The following is an 18235-nucleotide window of genomic DNA, read 5'->3' as shown; positions in this document are numbered from 1 at the left end:
GGCACTTAACAACAGCAACACGAGTATGGAAGGTTGGGGAAAATGCTTCTACTTTGAACATATTGTGTTTCTAAAGCACTAAAAAACTTAGCTGGAATGTCTTGAAAAATTATGATTATGTGGCTCATATTCATTCAGATACATCCTAATTTGATCAACAAGTATAATACAGTAGAATTATATACTTTCAAGTCAAATATTTATAAGTAAAATTACATTTTAGATGTACTATGTAAGGTAGTTCATCTTCAAAAAGTCCCTTCAATTAATAACTTTATAAAATAACAACCAAAATGTCAATTATCTTTCTAAGCTTTGTCATAAATTAGTATTTTATGCATCAAATTTTCTCAATTATAATACATTTTTATTAATAGCTTTACTGTTTTAAACTGCTTTAAGTTTACAGAAAAAATTTAGCAGACAGTACAGAGTTCTCATATATGTCCCTGGACATAGCTTTCTCCTATTATTAGCATATTACATTAGGATAGTACATTTGTTATGATCATGAACCAATACTGATACATTATTATTAACTAAAGTCTATGTATTTCTTTAGTTTTTACCTAATGTTCTTTTTCTCTTCCAGGATCTCACCTAGGACAATGCATTATATATACTTGTCATGTCTCCTTAAGCTCTTCTTGGCTATGACAGATTCTCAGAGTTTCTTGTTTGATGACCTTGACAGTTGTGAGAAGTACTGTTCTAGTATTTAATAGAATGTCCCCTTATTGGACTTTTTCTGATGTTTTTTTCATGGTTGGACTGGGTTTAGGAGCTTGGAGGAGAGAGATCACAAAGGTGATGTGCTATTTTCATCACACTGTATCAAGAGTACATGCTGTCAACATGCTTTAAGGTTGTTGATGTGACTTTGATAACCTGGCTGAAGCAGGGTTTGTCAGATTTCTCTGAAAAAAGCTTTTCTTTTTTCCCTTTTCCATACTGTACTCTTTGGAGTACATTTACTATGTACAGCCCACACTGAATCCTGTAGGGTGATTACATAAATAATTTATCTGAAATTCTTCCACATGGGAGGTTTGTCTCTTCATCTCATTTAGCTAATCATATATTTGCTGTCAATTCTTGTTATTCGCGGTAGTTATGCTCTGTAAGTGTCTGCGAACACTGAATAAGCAAACACCAAACCAAATTGGTTGTACTCAGTTAGGAATTTTTGCTGCTACGTACAAAACTCCAGTAATATTTTAAATGAATATGAAATCTGCAAATAATGAAAGTCAACTCTTTATCAGTAAAGACTCCTAGACATTTATTTTATACTTAGGGTTATAATCTACTACAACTTTATTTTGTTGGCCAAACTGTTCCAGTGTTGGCCTTGAAAGCTCTTTCATTGGGGCCTGTGTCGCTTTGACACACTCCAGCAATGTGGGGTGGTTTTGTTTGCTTGTTTGTTGATGTTTGATTTTAGTTTTAGTATTGGATTTTTTTTAATGCATGTATATTTATTTTTGATGTTGTTCTTTTGTTTTGTTTTTAAGCTTACTTTTTGGTGCTTCAAGATGCTTCAGGCTTCTCATGTATATTTCCTGCTCAAGTTCTAGAATCAACCATTTCTCCAAGGAGTCCTGGTTTCTTCTACTGGAGAATGGTATTAGAAAGCAAGTTCTGTGTGCTAAGTATGCTTGTTGCTTTTGGTATTTTTGTTTCCTTTTCAGGCTCTCTCAATTGACAGAGCAAAGAAATATGCAACATGCATGTGTATACTAATCTCTATGTACACACATATCTGCACATATTTCCTCATATGTATATAAATTAAATTATCATGAGTTCTTGCTGATATCTCCAACTCCAATCCAGTATCATACAGATCACCCCACCCTACTTCCCTTCTTTATCTTTAAATTCCTACTCCAACTATGAAAAATCTGTCTTCCAGCATTTGCTACCCATTTGCTTGTTACTCCCAATATGGATGATACACACACACACACACACACACACACGGAGCTCTGGGGGTATAGTGGATAAGGCATTTGGCTGTTAACCGAAAGGTCAGTAATTCAAATCTACCAGCAGCTCTACAAAAGGAAGATGGGGCAATCTATTTCTGTAAAGATTTACAGCCACAGAAACCCAATAAAAAAATTGTTGCCATCCAGTCATAGGCAACCCTGTGTGTTACAGAGTAGAATTACTCCATAGGGTTTTCTTGGCTGTAATGTTTACAGAAGCAGATCTCCAGGCCTTTCTTTCACGGACAAGCTGTGTGGGTTCAAACCACCAACTTCTGGTCAAGCTACCCAGGAACCTTTGGGTATATAGTAATATCAAAATTGTTCACTAGAACCCTGTGGGAAACGACTTTATCAACTAAAGTACAGTGCTTATTTGTACTTCCTTTTGCCATTAATTGTACAGAATTAATTCATTCCAAAGTTACTTAGGGTAGCAAATTTCCCTAAGTCTCCTAAAAGGGAAGTGGTTTCATATGTTCGTACTGCAGTGAGATTCTCGTCATAGTATGAAGTCTTTACTGGGAGACCCTTGGCCTCTTAAATTTTTTCAAATTTGCATACATTATAATCACTCCTTGTATTATAAAGTTCTATACATTTTAGCAAATGCTTAATGTCATGCATCCACTTTTACAGTATGTGATGGATTAAACTGTGTCCCCCCCCCACAAAATACGTGTTAGAATCCTAACCTCTATACTTGTGTATATAATCCTATTTGTGAAGAGGTTTTCTTTATTATGTTAATGAGGCCATAATCTGTGTAGGGAGTGTCCTAAACCTAATAATTGGTAAATTATAAAAAGGGCAGGTAAGACACTGGAGGAAATACAGAAGAATGATAGATGTCTCTTAAAGATCACCAAGGAGCTGAGAATTGCTGGGAGAAGCTGAGGAAGACGAGGATCCTCCCCCATAGCCTATAGAGAGAGCATTCTCGTCGAGCCGGTGCCCTGATTTCAGGCATCTAGCCTTCTGAACGGGAGCTCTGGTAGCATAGTGGCTAAGGCACTTGACTGCTAACCAGAAGGCTGGCAGTTCAAATCCACCAGCCACTCCTCGGAAGGAAGATGGGGCAATCTACTTCCGTAGTGTTACTGCCTCAGAAACCCAAGGAGGGGTTGCTATGAGTCGGGTCCGACTCGATGGCACATAACAACAACAACAACAGCCTTCTGAACTGTTAGAAAATTAATTTCCATTCTTTAAAACCATCAACTTGTTCTATTTCTGTGATATCAGCATTAGCTATCTAAGACAAAGTATCATACAGAATAGTTGCTGTACTAATACTCCCCTGTGAGTCTAATCATCACTTTACCCTCCCTCAAATGCCTGGTTACCACTGATCTTTATACTATCTATACTTTTGCCTTTCCAAAATGTCATATAATTGGGATCATATAGTTTGTCACCTTTCAGCCTAGCTTCTTTCACTTAGCAATGTGCATTTAAGATGCCTTTTATATCTATTTGTGTCTTGATAGCTCATTTCTTTTCATTGCCAAATAATGTTCCACTGTATGGAAGTATCACAATTTGTCTCCTACTGAAGGACATTTTGGTTGCTTCTAGGTTTTGGCAATTATGAATAAGCTAATATAAACAACTGTGCGGAGGTTTTTGTATCAACATAAGTTTTCAATTTGGTTGGGTAAATACTTAGCACCATTAGTAATGAATCATATGGTTTAAAAAAAAAAAAAAAAGTGTATCTGTATCAGAAACTGCCAGACCATATTCCAAATTGGCTGTACCATTTTACATTCCCACCAGCAATGAATTCCTATTTTTTCTGCATTCTTGCCAGCATTTTCTTTTGTCAGCTTTGTTGTTGTTGTTTGCCGTCAAGTTGGACCCAACTCATAGCGACCCCTCCTTGGGTTTCTGAGGCAGTATTACTATGGAAGTAGATTGCCCAACCTTCCTTCTGAGGAGTGGCTGCTGGGTTTGAACTGCCAGCCTTCTGGTTAGCAGTCAGCCTTAGGCACTACACTACTTTAATCATTTTAATAGGTATGCCACTGGTATCTCAAAGCTGTTTTAATTTGCAATTCCCTAATGACAAATGAAAGGAGATCTGGTAGCATAGTGCCTAAAGCATTTGACTGCTAACCAGAAGTGAACAAGATGCACAGACATCAAACGTAACTAGTTTTACATGCACAATACTGCATTATCAGTAATAAACAAATATTAATATACAGGTAGATACATAGGTAGACAGAAAAGGTGATCTGATATGGGTAAGCAAAGGGAATATTAAGTTTGACAGACGATATTTATACATATGTATTTTATTTGCTAAAAGAATGTTCATATATACAGTAGAGCTATCAGGAGGCAATGATACGATCAGTTCTTAGCCACAGCCAAACACCTTGAGAGAGTGAGTTGCTGGGCCCACAGACTCAGGATGAAGGTTGATGGGGACATCAAGCTCAATTGACATATTACACAAAAACATCATTCCACATCCTACTTTTATGAGTAGCAACTGGGTCTTAAAAGTCTGCAAGAGGCCATGTAAGATGCAACAATTGGTCTCTCCTTGTCCAGAGCAAAGAAGAGTGTAGAAAATCAAAGGTTCATGGAAACAATTAGTCCAAGAGACTAGCAAACCATGGGAACCTCTGCCTACATGAACCTGAGACCAGAAGAACGAGACGGAACCCAACTACCACTGAAAACCACTAGGAAAGGGATCAAAACCTGGATAAAGTGAGAGAAAAATGTGAAACAAAGCTCAAAATCATTTAAAAAAAAAAAAAAAAAAGTTCAGGCTTACTAGTCTGATAGAAAGTGGCGGAACCCCCAAGACTACAGCCCCTAGTCACCCTTCAGACCTGGAACTGAAGTCACTCCCGTGGCTTCAAGCTAAACAATAGACAGGCATATAAGGTTGAACATTTATACCAGGTAGATACAATCCTTAGCATGATCAATCATGAGAGAACAGAAGGGCAATATTTGCACAGGGAGATAGCTCAGGGGGCAGGAATGCATAGGAAAGGACACAGGAAAGAAGTAACTACAGGGAGGAAACGGGAAGAGAGTTGTTACATTGTGGGGATTGAAATCAATGCCACAATGTCACAAAACAAAATGCGTATAAACTGTTAAAGGGACAACAAATTGGCTCTGTAAACTTTCACCCAAATCACAATTAAAAGAAAAAAGAAATCAAACAATTTATTGCGCTTGGCAAATCTGCTGCAAAAGACCTTTTTAAAGTGTTAAAGAGTAAAGATATCACTTTGAAGACTAAGATGTGCCTAACCTAAGCCTTATTTTCAACAGCATCATATGTACATGGACATATTCATGCTGGACAATGAATAAGGAAGACCGAAGAAGAGTTGATGCTTTTGAGTTGTGGTGCTGGCAAAGAATGCTGAAAGTAGATGGACTGCTAAAAGAACTAACAGATCTGTGCTGGAGGAAGTGCAGCCAGAATGCTCCTTGGAAGTGAGAATGGCCAGACTTCATCCCAATTACTTTGGTCATATTGTCAGAAGGAACCATTCCCTGGAGATTTCATGCTTGGTAAAGTGGAGGGTCAATGAAGAAGGGGAAGGCCCTCAATGAGATGGATTGACACAGTGGCTGCAATGATGGGCTCAGGTATAGGAAGGCCTGTGAGGATGGCACAGAACTGGGCGGTGTTTCATTCTGTTGTATATAAGGTTGCTATGAGTTGGAGACAACTCCATGGCACCTATCAGTAACAAACATGCACATGAAAGCTGGACAATGAATAAGGAAGACCAAAGGAGTATCAATGCATTTAACTGTGGTGCTGAAAAAGATTACTGAAAATATTATGGACTGCAAGAAGAATGAAAAAATTGGTCTAAGAAGGAGTGCAGCCAGAATGCTTCTTAAAAGCAAGAATGGGCAGACATGTGTCATACTTTGGTTATGTTACCATAAGGAACCAGCTCCTGGAGAAGGATATCATTCTTGGTAAAGTAGAGAGTCAGCGAAAAAGGGGTAGATCTCAAGGAGACAGATTAATACAGTAGCTGCAATGATGGGCTCAAGCACAACAATGATTGTAAAGATGGCATAGGACCAAGCAGTGCTTCATTCTATTCTACATAGGGCTGCTATGAGTCTGAGTCGACTAGACGGTACCTAACAACAACATAACAAATAAAAAATGATGTTGAGTATGTTTTCATACACACTTTTGTCATTTGCATGTTATTTGGTGAACTGTCTGTTCAGATATTTAGCCAATTACACAAAGAATTCTCTATGTACCTCTGTGTATTTTAGATAAAAGTCCTTTATCAGAATACCATTATTTCCATTAAAAGATCTCCATTTTAAATACTCAAAGAGTTTGTTTTCATTTCATTGGCTTTATAATGATAGATAATTCCTAAATCTAACTTTTAAAACTTTTTTTTTCAGTCAGTCAATAAAGAAAATTGCTGAAATGATAAGTTAATGGCATAAGTGACCATGCTGGAAATGTGTACAGTGTTTAGGGAGAATATTAGTAATAAGCCATAGAAAAGAATATGAATTAAACCAGTAGTGCTCCTTTGAAAAGGAGAATGTTTATCTGGGGTCTCTGGTCTGTGTGACCCCATTCCCTTACTCACTGTAATGATGTTCATTTTAAGGCAAGCAGAAGTCTGAACTATTAAGAAGTTGTACTCCAAAATCAATGTTGGTTTTGTCTCCCACCTCCTCCAGACAGTCTTTCTTTCAAATCAATTTCTCTTTGGGGCTAATTATTTAAAAGCCATGACTTCATTTCCAAGTTAAATACCTGTCTGTACCATTCTGATTTAAAAAAAAGAAAGAAAGAAGAAGACAGAAAATAGAAATCAGTCTTTGAGAACTATATTCAATTTATTGAAAAATGTCCAGAATACTAAAGTATTTCCAAAGGCAAATCTGTGGTGTGACAGATGCATAATAACACTCATGAGCTGAAGGGTCTTTCTTAGAAAAGCATCTTGTAGCTACTTTAACAAGAGTACTGGGTGTCATCTATAATTCATACAAGTATATTGAAGTTTTCTGCTGCCATCCAAGAAAGATGGTTTTCAAAGCTACAGAGTATAATAATCCAATATTCCTTGTAGAGAGTTACATACATCTCATATAGCTTTTACACTGGAGATCATTTCCATGCTGAAGTCCTCAAGAACATAATGTGATATTTTCAGAAAACACAGATTTATGCCATGTGCCATTTCTGTAGGCTCTGAGGATGACCATTAGATCATCAAGTCAAGGATGTATTTCTAGCTAGCCTTCATCAACAATGCAGTGGTCCCTTCAAATGGAATGGCTATCTCAATGTTTCAACAATTTCTCTTTTTTCAATATATGTTGGGAAAATGAGTTTAATGATCTTAGTTTCCTCCCAGTGGAAGACAAAATGACCATGTGAATAATTCAATCATTTCTTCTAAGGTATGGGACTTAGGAATTGAGATCAGATGCTGCTGAATATTGTTGCAGGCCACAATATGTATGCTTTATATAGTGGCGTCATTATTAACCACTATCAGAAATAGTAATACCATTAAAATACTAAAAGCCATTCCCACTGAGTTGATTCTGACTCATAGTGACCAAATAGGACAGAATAGAATTGCCCCATAGGTTTACAAGGCTGTAATCTTTATGGAAAGGCACTCTGGTGGTGCAGTGGGTAAGGTATTTGGTTGCTAACCAGGTCGGTGGTTCAAACCCACCAGCTGCTCCATGGGAGGAAGATGAGGCAATCTATTTCTGTAATGTTTTAAACCTTAGGAAACACAATGGGGGTCACTATGAGTCAGCATTGACTTGATGGTAATGGGTTTTGGGTAATCCTTATGTAAGCAGACTACCACATCTTTCCCCTGCTGTGTGGCTGGTAGTCCTAAAGTGCTGAACTTCTGGTTACCAGCTAAGTGCTTAACAACTGAGCTACTTTTTGTAGCTGTTGTTAAATGCCGCCAAGTGGGCTCCAACTCATACTGACCAACTCAACAGAAAGAAACACTGCCAGGTCCAGTGCCAGCCTCACAATTCATGCTACACCTGAGCCTCTCATTGTAGCCACTGTGTCAGTCCATTTCATTGAGGGCCTTCCCCATTTTCACTGACTCTCCACTTTACAAAGCATGATATCCTTCTCCAGGGAACAGACCCTTATGACAACATAACCAAGGTAAGTGTGACAAAGTCTGGCCATTCTCACTTCCAAGGAGCATTCCGGCTACACTTCTTCCAGGACAAATTTGTTAGCTCTTCTGGCAGTCCACGATACATTCAATATTCTTTGACAACACCACAACTCAAAAGCATCAACTCTTCTTTGGTATTCCTTATTCAGTGTCCAGCTTTCACATGCATATGAAGCCAATTAAAATACCATGATTAGGTTAAGCACATCTTAGTCTTCAAAGAGACTTTGCTCCTCAGCACTTTAAACAGGTCTTTTGCAGCAGATTTGCCCAGTGCAATATGTCATATGATTTCCTGACTACTATTACCCTTGGTGTTGATTCTGGAACCAAGTAATATGAGCTCTTTGACAACTTCAATCTTTCCTCCATATATCGTAAAGCTGCTTATTGGTCCAGTTGTGAGGATTTTTGTTTTCTTTACATTGAAGAGTAATCTATGTTGCACACTATAGTCTTTAATCTTCATCAGTAAGTGATTCAAGTCATCTTCACTTTCAGCAAGCAAGATCATGTCATATGCATATTGCAGGTTGTTAATGAGTCTTCCTCCAATCCTGATGTTACATTCTTCTTCATATAGTCCAGCTTCTTGGATTATTTGCTCAGCACACAGATTGAATAAGTATGATGGAAAGATATAACCCTGACTAACTCTTTTCCTGATTTTAAACCATGTAGTATCCCCTTGTTCTGTTTGAACAACAGCCTATTGGTCTATGTACAGGTTCCTAAAGAGCACAATTAAGTGATCTGGAATTCCCATTCTTCTCAACGTTATCCATAATTTGTTATAGTCCACACAATTGAATGCTTTCACATAGTCCAAAAACACAAGAAAACACCTTTCTGGTATTCTTTGCTTTCAGCCAAGATCCATTTGATATCAGCAATGATATCATCATTCTACATCATCTTCTGAATGCACCCGGCATTTCTGGAAATTCTCTGTCAATATACTGCTGCAATCATTTTTGAATTATCTTCAGTAACATTTCACTTGCGTTTGATATTAATGATACCATTTGATAATTTCCACATTTCGTGGGATCATCTTTGGAATAAGTATAAATATGGATCTCTTCCAGTAAGTTGGCCAGGTAGCTGTCTTCCAAATCTCTTGGCACAGACAAGTAAGTTCAACGTGGCATCCATTTGTTGAAACATCCCATTCAGTATTCTGTCCATTCCTAGAACCTTGTTGATCAACAATTCCTTCAATGCAGCTTCAACTTCTTTCTTCAATACCATCAATTCTTCATCATATGCCACCTCCAGAAATGGATGAACATCAAACAATTCTTTTTGGTGCAGTGACTCTGTGTATTCCTTCTATCTTCTTTTGATGTTTCTTGCATCATTCAATATTTTGCCAACAGAACCTTTCAATACTGCAACTCGAGGCTTGAATTTTCCCTTCAGTTCTTTCAGCTTGAGAGATGTCAAGTGTGTTCTTTCCTTTTGGTTTTCTAGCTCCAGGTCTTTGCACATGTCATTGTAATAACTGACGTTTTCTTCTCAAGCTACTCTTTGAAATCTTTTGTTTAGCTCTTTCTTCTTGTTATTTCTTCCATTTGCTGTAGCTACTCTTCTTTCAAGAACAAGTTTCAGAGTCTCTTATGCTATCTGTTTTGGTCTTTTCTTCCTTTCCTATCTTTTTAATGAGTTTTGCTTTATTTGTGTATGATGTTCTTGATGTCATCCCACAATTTGTCTGTTTTTCAGTTACTGGTGTTCAATGCGTTCAATTTAGTCTTAAGATGGTCTCTAAATTCAGGTGGGATATAATCAACATCATATTTTGGTTCTTGTGGACTTGTTTAAATTGTCTTCGGCTTCAACTTGAACTTCCATATGAACAATTGATGGTCTGTTCCACAATCAGCCCTCAGCCTTGTTTTTGCTGTAACCTTCATTCATCTAAGCCATACTCTCAGGATTTCTTCCATCTCCTTTGCTGGACAAGCGGGCTACTACTATTTTGGTGTCCACAATGAGAATTTTAGTCAATCGCATTCTTTAAAAAGTCACAGTTTCAAAGCTACATTCTTAAAAATAAATCAGTTTTAAGTGACAGAAACTCAACTCAAACACATAATAACACAAGTGTCTGGGATCTTAAAGATTCACAAGCATTCTTCCAAGGCACAACAATTGGACTATATTTATCTAAAGCAATAGAAGAAGGAGAATCAGGAGATGAAATCTGTAGCTAATTGCCTCCATGAATAACTTCCTTCTTCACCATGATACCAGAAGAACAAGATGGTACCTGGCTACCACTACTGAACACTTTGATCAAAGATTCTGTAGAGGGGTCCATATCAAAGGGGGAAAATGCAGAAAAGAATTTCTAATACTCATGGACTCTAGACTTTCTGGAGCCATAGAGGGTGGATAAACCCTTGAAACTATGGACCTGAGATAATCTTTAAGTTTTATACCAAAAATATTCCCTAAAGTCATCATAAAACTGAAAGACAGTTTAGCTTAAATAGTACCAAAAGGTCTACCTTGAACATTATGCTCTTTAAATAGCTATCTATATTGGGCCAAAAGGAGCTCTGATAGCACAGTGTCTAAGCCATCTGACTGCTAACCAGAAGGCTGGTGATTCAAACCCACCGCCCCTCTATGGAAGCAAGACTGGGCAATCTACTTCCTTAAAGATTTACTACCTTGGAAACCCACAGAGGGTCGCTATGAATCAGAATGGACTCAATGGCTGGGTTTATATGGGGTCAAATTCACAACAGCAACTGGAAAAATTAGAAAGAAACCTTAAGGGGCAGTGAGTTTATGCTAATGCGGGACAAACAACTCAGAAAAGGAGGGTGACAATGGTTCCACAACTCAAAGATTGTAATCCATGTCACTAAATGATACACAGAAACTGTTGAACTGGTGTATGATTTTCTATGTATATTCTCAACAACAACAAAAATAAATAAATATTTTTTTAAAAAAATGCATTGGCATACATAAAATCCAAACTATATCAAACGTACTGATATCCAGTTGATTCCAACTCATAGCAATGGTATGAGGACAAAAGAGATCTGCCCCATTGAGTTTCCAAGGCTGTAAATTTTTATGGAGCAGTCTTCCTCATCTTTTTCTTGTGGAGCAGTTAGTGTGTTTGAACAGCTGACCTTTCAGTTAGCAGTCAGCATATACCCCATAAAAAAAAAAGAGGGTCATATATTTAAAATATATAAAGAACTCATAAAAATCTATTAAAAAAAAAGATAACACAATAAAAAAAAATAAGCAAAAGTCTTGGACATTTCACAAAAGAGGACACTGGAATGGTCAGTAAACACAAATAAAAGATGTTCAACTTCATGAGTCATCAGGGACATGCAAATTAAAAGCAAAATGAATTATTACATTACCCTAATCAGAATAATTAAAATGGACAAGAAAGAAAATCCTCAGTATTGCCCAGAAAATGAGTAATCACAGAATGTTGCTGGAGGTACAGCCACTTAGGAAAACTATTTACCATAACCTGAAAAACGCATTCCCTGAGATCCAGCAATTTCAATGTGAGGATATTTCCAGTAAACATGTTCACCAAAAGACATGTTAAAGACTGGTCATAGTCGAAGAAAACTACACAGCACTTTTTCAAGAAACCATAAGAGATCTACCAAATGGAAGAAAAGACCATGCTCATGGGTACAGAGATTGAACATTGTGAAAATGTCAATTCTACACAAAGCAATCTATACATTCAATGCAATCCCAATCCAGATCCCATCAACATTCTTTAAGGATATGAATAAACCAATCACTACTTTTATATGGAAAAGAAAGAGACCTCAGATAAGCAAAGTACTATTGAAGAAGAAGAATAAAGTAGGAGGTCTCACGCTCCCGAATCTCAAAACCTACAGTACAGCCACAGTGGTCAAAACAGCCTGGCACTGATACAATGACAGACACATAGAGTAGGGGAACAGAATTGAGAACCCAGAAATAGATCCATAGCCCTTTGGTCAGCTGATCTTTGACAAAGGGCCAAAATCCAATAAATGGAGAAGAGATAGTGTCATTCATAAATGGTGCTGGCAAAACTTATTATCCATCTGCAGAAAAATGAAACAAGATTCATACCTCACACTGTACACAAATATAACTCCAGATAGATCAGAGACTTAAATGGGAAACCTAAAGGTAAAAATAGGAGCAAATTTAGGACACCAATTTTATAGCAGAAGAGACTATCAAGCATAATCCAAAGTGCACAAGGAGAAGGTGATAAACTAGATGATTGGGACCTTCTAAAAATTTTAATTGTTATGTGCTTCAAACGACTTCTCCAAAAGAATAAAAAGAACCTATAAGTTGGGGAGAAAAGAAAATCAGCAATGATATACCTTATCTCTAAAGGGATTTATCTCTAAAACTTATAGAAAACTCTAATACCTCAACAACAAAAAAAAGCCAATTAAAAAATGGGCAGAAGACATGAATAGGCACTTCACCAAAGAAGATATTCAGCCAGCCAACAAACACATGAAGAAATGCTCACGATCATTAGCCACAAGAGAGATGCAAATCAAAAGAACAATGAGATACCATCTTGCCCCAGCACTAATAGCAATGTTCAGCAAGACAGAAAATAACAAATGCTGGCAAGGAGGTTCAGAGATTGGTGGGGCTGTAAAATGATACAACCACTGTGGAAATCAGTACAGTGATTCCTTAAAAAGTTGGAATTAGAAATACTATTTGATCCAGCTATCCAATGCTGGGTATATATCCTAAAGAAGTGAAAGCAAAGACAAGACAGATATATGCACACCCATGTTCATCACAGAACTATTTACAATAGCAAAAACATGGAAATAAGCTAAATGCCTGTCAACATAAGAATGGATAACCAAACTATGGTACACACACACAATGGAACACTATGCAATGCTAAAGAAAAATGAATAATCTCTGAAACAGTGCATAATGTGGATGAACTTGGAGGACATTATACTTAGTGAAATAAGTCAATCACAGAAAGACAACTACTCTATTAGTTCACTATTGTGAAAAGTCAAGGAAAGACAATGTTTCTACAAGTGTATTTGTATGTTGTGTGAGAATGTCCAGGTATACAGTAGGGATGACAAGGGACAAGGTTATAGTCACTTCTTGGCCACAGCCAGATACCTGGAAGAAGCAAGTAGTTGGATCTGTGGGCTTGGGACTGTGGTTGCAGGGGACATTAAGCTCAACTGGCATAACATATAACACAAAAACATTGTTCCACATCTTCCTCTGGCAGGTAGCAACTGGGATCTTAAAAGATTGCATGCAGCCATCTAGATGCCACAATGGGCCTCTCCTCATCCAGAGCAAAGAAGAATGAAGAAAATTAAAGATGCAAGGAAACAATTGATTATTATCTTGAACAGATATTTTCCACCCAGTGTCAAGATGCCCACTAGCAGCCTTAGTCTTATACCCTATCCGATGTGTTGTGTTTACACAACACAAAGAGACCTCCTCCATACCTCCTAACTGGAAAGATCCAAAAATTGAGTCTCGCTAGATCTAATTGAGACACATGTTCATCCCTGTACCAAAGCAATATGGTAAGTGTTGGAATATATTGATAAGCCAGGCCTAGATTATGTGTCCTTCCCAGAAGCATTATTTTATCATCATCATCATCTCCTTTGGTTCTAGAGGTTGACTGGACTCTGCTATATCTTTCCTGATGGGAGCCACTCAATGGAGTTGTAGTCAGGTGGTGGCTAGTCTGGAGTTATCTCAAAAGCATCATCACTTACATATCTGGCACATGGGCTGGGAACACTTGGACAACAGGGGTTCCTTGGGCATCTCCTGTGTCATCTTTCTTCATGGTCTCTCCATCATCACTGTTTCTGGGAGCCAGATATGATAGCTCTGAGAAAGACAGCAAGGCAGAAGTCATATCAATCTTTTATGACCTATCCCATGGATTAGAAAATTATGGACTGTAGACAAAATGTGGCCTTCCACCTGATTTTATAAATAAAGTTTTATTGGAATACAGCCATACCCCCTGTTTGTATTTACCTATGGCTGCTTGGATGCTACAATGGCAGAGCACAGTAGTTGCCACAGAGACCATATGGATATAGCCTATAAAGCCAAAAATGTTTCCCATCTGGCCTTTTACTGAAAAAAGTTTACTGACCTCTGAGCTAGTCTCAAATGCCATGTAGTATCATTCCCACTGCTTTCTGATATTTAGAAATAAGTTGCTAAGGCTAGCTCATTTCAAGGGTAGAAAGATTTGGGGATATGTTCTAAATCATCAGAGATGGAGCCACTTACTTTACATGGACTAATACCTAACATATATTTTCCATACATGTGAAAAATTGGGGTGTGGTTGGCTAAAGAAGAGTAAAAGAATGCTGTGCAGACCAAAATAGAGAAACTTCTCTGAGGTGAAATGATATGCTTCAAATTCTTTTGGCAGGTTAACTGAGTTGAGATGGTACAGGTGATGCATTCTTTTCCCAAGTTATTTAACACCATTGCCTACAGCAGGGTAGTAGGAGCAGAACTTGTTCCCCATCAAAATTATACCTATTGCTCAGGGGCACTTATGTTGAAGTCATTCTGACAACTTTTACAATGCTCTAATTGAACTGCCTGGGCATCGAAGAATTGCTTCTTGCTAAAGGAAAATAGCTGGGAGAATTACAAAAATGGCATATCAGAAAAAAAAATGCAACATATTCTCAGGTTTTTGAAATGTCAGACTTCTGGGCACCAATTTATCTGACTTACATTATAGGGCTACAAATAGTCAGCAACTCTTATTTGGCCATTTTTCACAATAAAAATACATTTCTAAGTGCTATTTTAGTTCAATAATGATTGCATATATCTATTTATTTTTCATTTATGTGTGTGTGTGTGTTGTGGGGAGGGCTCCCTAAGTAATACTTTGCCTTTGGCAATGTTTAGCAACAGAGAGAAATGTACTATATTAATCAGAGTGGGCCACTCACATAGTGAGAAGAATATAATCTGGATTTTAACAAAATACAAAGCATTCAAAATCTACACGGAAAATTAAGCAGTCACTGAGTTCCTTCTGCAGGAATGCGGCACTGTCATCATCTCTCCAGGTTCCAGGGTAATGGAGAAGGCTGAGGGCCATCATTATAATTATGAAGAGATTTCTTTTGATTGCATAATGCCCAGAGAAGCCAGTGGAAAAGGTGGTTTGAAAATGGAGGGGGTCTATCACTGCAAAAGAACGAATTCCTTTAAATTGGCCAAAATTCTCACATCAGTCGATGCTTTCTATCTTAAGAGAAATACTGGCCAGTAAGGACTTTATGAAACACAGGTCAGGTGTTGACAGAAATATGGGTTGAATATGAGCAACATTTATTTAGAGCTTATACACAGCAGGTTGTTGTTCTTGTTATTTGCCGTCGAGTCGGCCCTGACTCATAGCAACCCCTCCTTGGGTTTCCGAGGCAGTCTCACTATGGAAGTAGGATTGCCCCATTTTCCTTCCGAGGAGTGGCTGGTGGGTTTGAACCGCCAGCCTTCTGGTTAGCAGTCAAGTGCCTTAGGCACTATGCTACTAGAGCTCCTATACACAGCAGAAGGATACACTAAATGTTTACACATGTGGTATCATTTAATACCCACAATAACTTAATACTTGTATATTATTATACTTATTTTTGAGGCAAAAAAATTAAGCCTCCATGAAGCCAAGTAACTTCTTCAAGGTTACATAAGTATGATTTTGGAATACTGATTTTGAACCAAAGAAGTCTGGTTCCAGAGCCTGTGCTCTTTCTTACAGTCCTACCTCAGTATCCAAGGAGGGATTGGCTCCGGGAGCCCCTTGGATACCAAAATCCAGTGATGTTCAAGTCCCTTAAATAAAATGGCATAATGTTTGCCTATAACCTACTCACATCCTCCTGTATACTTTATCTCTAGATTACTTAAAATACATAATAGAGTGTAAATGCTATGTAAATAGCACTTTATAGTCTCTCTTAGCCCTTGAGTGAGGAGCTTTGGTGGTGTTGTGGTTAAAGCACTGGGCTGCTAACAAAACAGTCGGCAGTTCAAACCCACCAGCTGCTCCTCAGGAGAGAGATACAACAGTCAATTTCCATTAAGATTTACAGCCTTGGAAACCCTAGAAGGCAGTTCTACTCTGTCCTATAGGGTCCCTTTGAGGTGGGACTTGATGCCAATGGGTATTTTTGTTTGTTTTTTTGTTTTGTTTTGTTTTTTAACCTTTTATTGTGGTGAAAATATACACCACAAGACATTCACCAACATAACAACTTCCATATTTACAGCTCTGGAATATTGATGACCTTTTTTCATGTTGTGCCACCATTATTGCTATTCTTTGTGTGTGTGTGTGTGTGTGTGTGTGTGTGATTTGGGTGAAGATGTGCAGAGCAAATTCACTTTCCATACAGCAGGCAATGGGTATTTTTTATTTTAACTTTTTTGCTTTTGGGGGTTTATTTAGTTTAGTTTTAAGGGATTGCTCTGACTACTTAATTCCTTCCTCCCCGACCCCCAAATATTTTTGATCTGAGATTGGTTGAATACACTGATGCAGAACCTGTGGATATGGAAGGATAGCTGTGTAATGTACTAGAGCCAAAGAAGGCGTGCCATGGTGGCACAATGTTTAAGCATTTGGCCACTAACTGTTGTTGTTGTGTTGTTATTTGCCGTCTACTAACTAGGAGGTTCAAACTCACCAGCGTTTCATAGAAGAAAAGGGTTGGTGATCTGTTCCCACAAAGTTTATAGCCCAGAAAATGCTATGGGATAGTTCTATTATGTCCTATAGGGTTGCTATGACTGGAGTCAACTTGATGGCACACAACAACAATATGGCTGATGGATGGATGGGTGGACAGATGAAGAAAAAGATGTAATAACCAAAATGCTGTGACAATGTAAGAGAAGGAGTAAGTAAGTAATATGACTCACTATTGCAGAAGACTCTTCAGAAGAGGTGAAATTTAATATGAGTGCTGAAAAAGACAAAAGATGTTTCCAGGTGGAAGAGCTGGAGATGCACTTGCCAGGCTAGCAGAAGAGGATGGACAAAGACACAAAATATCTACATCACCATGAATCTGGAAAGTGACAAGTAGTTCTACATGAATGGGGCACAAGATATTAAGGGCAGCAGCCCAGGGAAGAGGCCACTGAGTTAGACAGAATGATGGATACTCTAGAATGTCTCGTGGAGAATATTGGGCTTGATGCTATAGGCTGTAGAAAGCCTTCAAAGACTTTTTATCTATTTTTAACTATGGATAGCTTTATTGATGCACTAGGATGATAAACAAAATATCAGTGGTTTGAACCCAATAGCAGTTCCGTGGGATAAAAGACCTGGTGATCTGTTCCCTTAAAAATTACAGCCTAGGAAACCCTATGGGGAAGTTATACTCTGTCCTATAGAGTGACTGACATGCATTGAATTTTGTCCTCAAAAAAGAGGTGTCAACATGGTTAGGCCATGATTCCCAGAATTATATGACTATCCTCCATTTTGTGGTATATTGTAAATCCAAACTTTGCTCATGGTTAATGAGGCAAAATTAGATTATGTTGCAGAGGCTGAGGTTATGTTTGCTATGTAATGAGGCAGGATTAGAGTGGGAGGCATCACTTTTACTCAGTTTACAACACTGATCCAATATAAGGGGAAAACCCATGGGGTATGGCCTACATCATCTTTTATCTTACAAGACATTAAAGGAGGAAGAAATTAGCAGAAATCAAGGAACCTGACTACCATCAAGAAAGAAGAACTTAGAGCAGAATGCCTTCTTTGGACCCAGGGTCTCTGCACTGAAAACCTCCTACGCTTAGGGTACAATTGATGCCAAGACACTTGGAGATGTCTAATGGATGCAAGGCCCACAGATGTTGAAAGCATACAAGGACCTTCCCACAGAGCCAAAAGAGCATTCCCATAGAGCACATGCCCTCAATTTGGACTTCTAGCCTCCTAATTTGTGAGAGAATAAATTT

Source organism: Orycteropus afer, unplaced genomic scaffold (assembly GCF_000298275.1).
Source record: "Orycteropus afer afer isolate SDZICR_OR568_19922 unplaced genomic scaffold, OryAfe1.0 scaffold00149, whole genome shotgun sequence".
Lineage (NCBI taxonomy): Eukaryota > Metazoa > Chordata > Mammalia > Tubulidentata > Orycteropodidae > Orycteropus > Orycteropus afer.
This window is presented reverse-complemented; position numbering follows the sequence as displayed.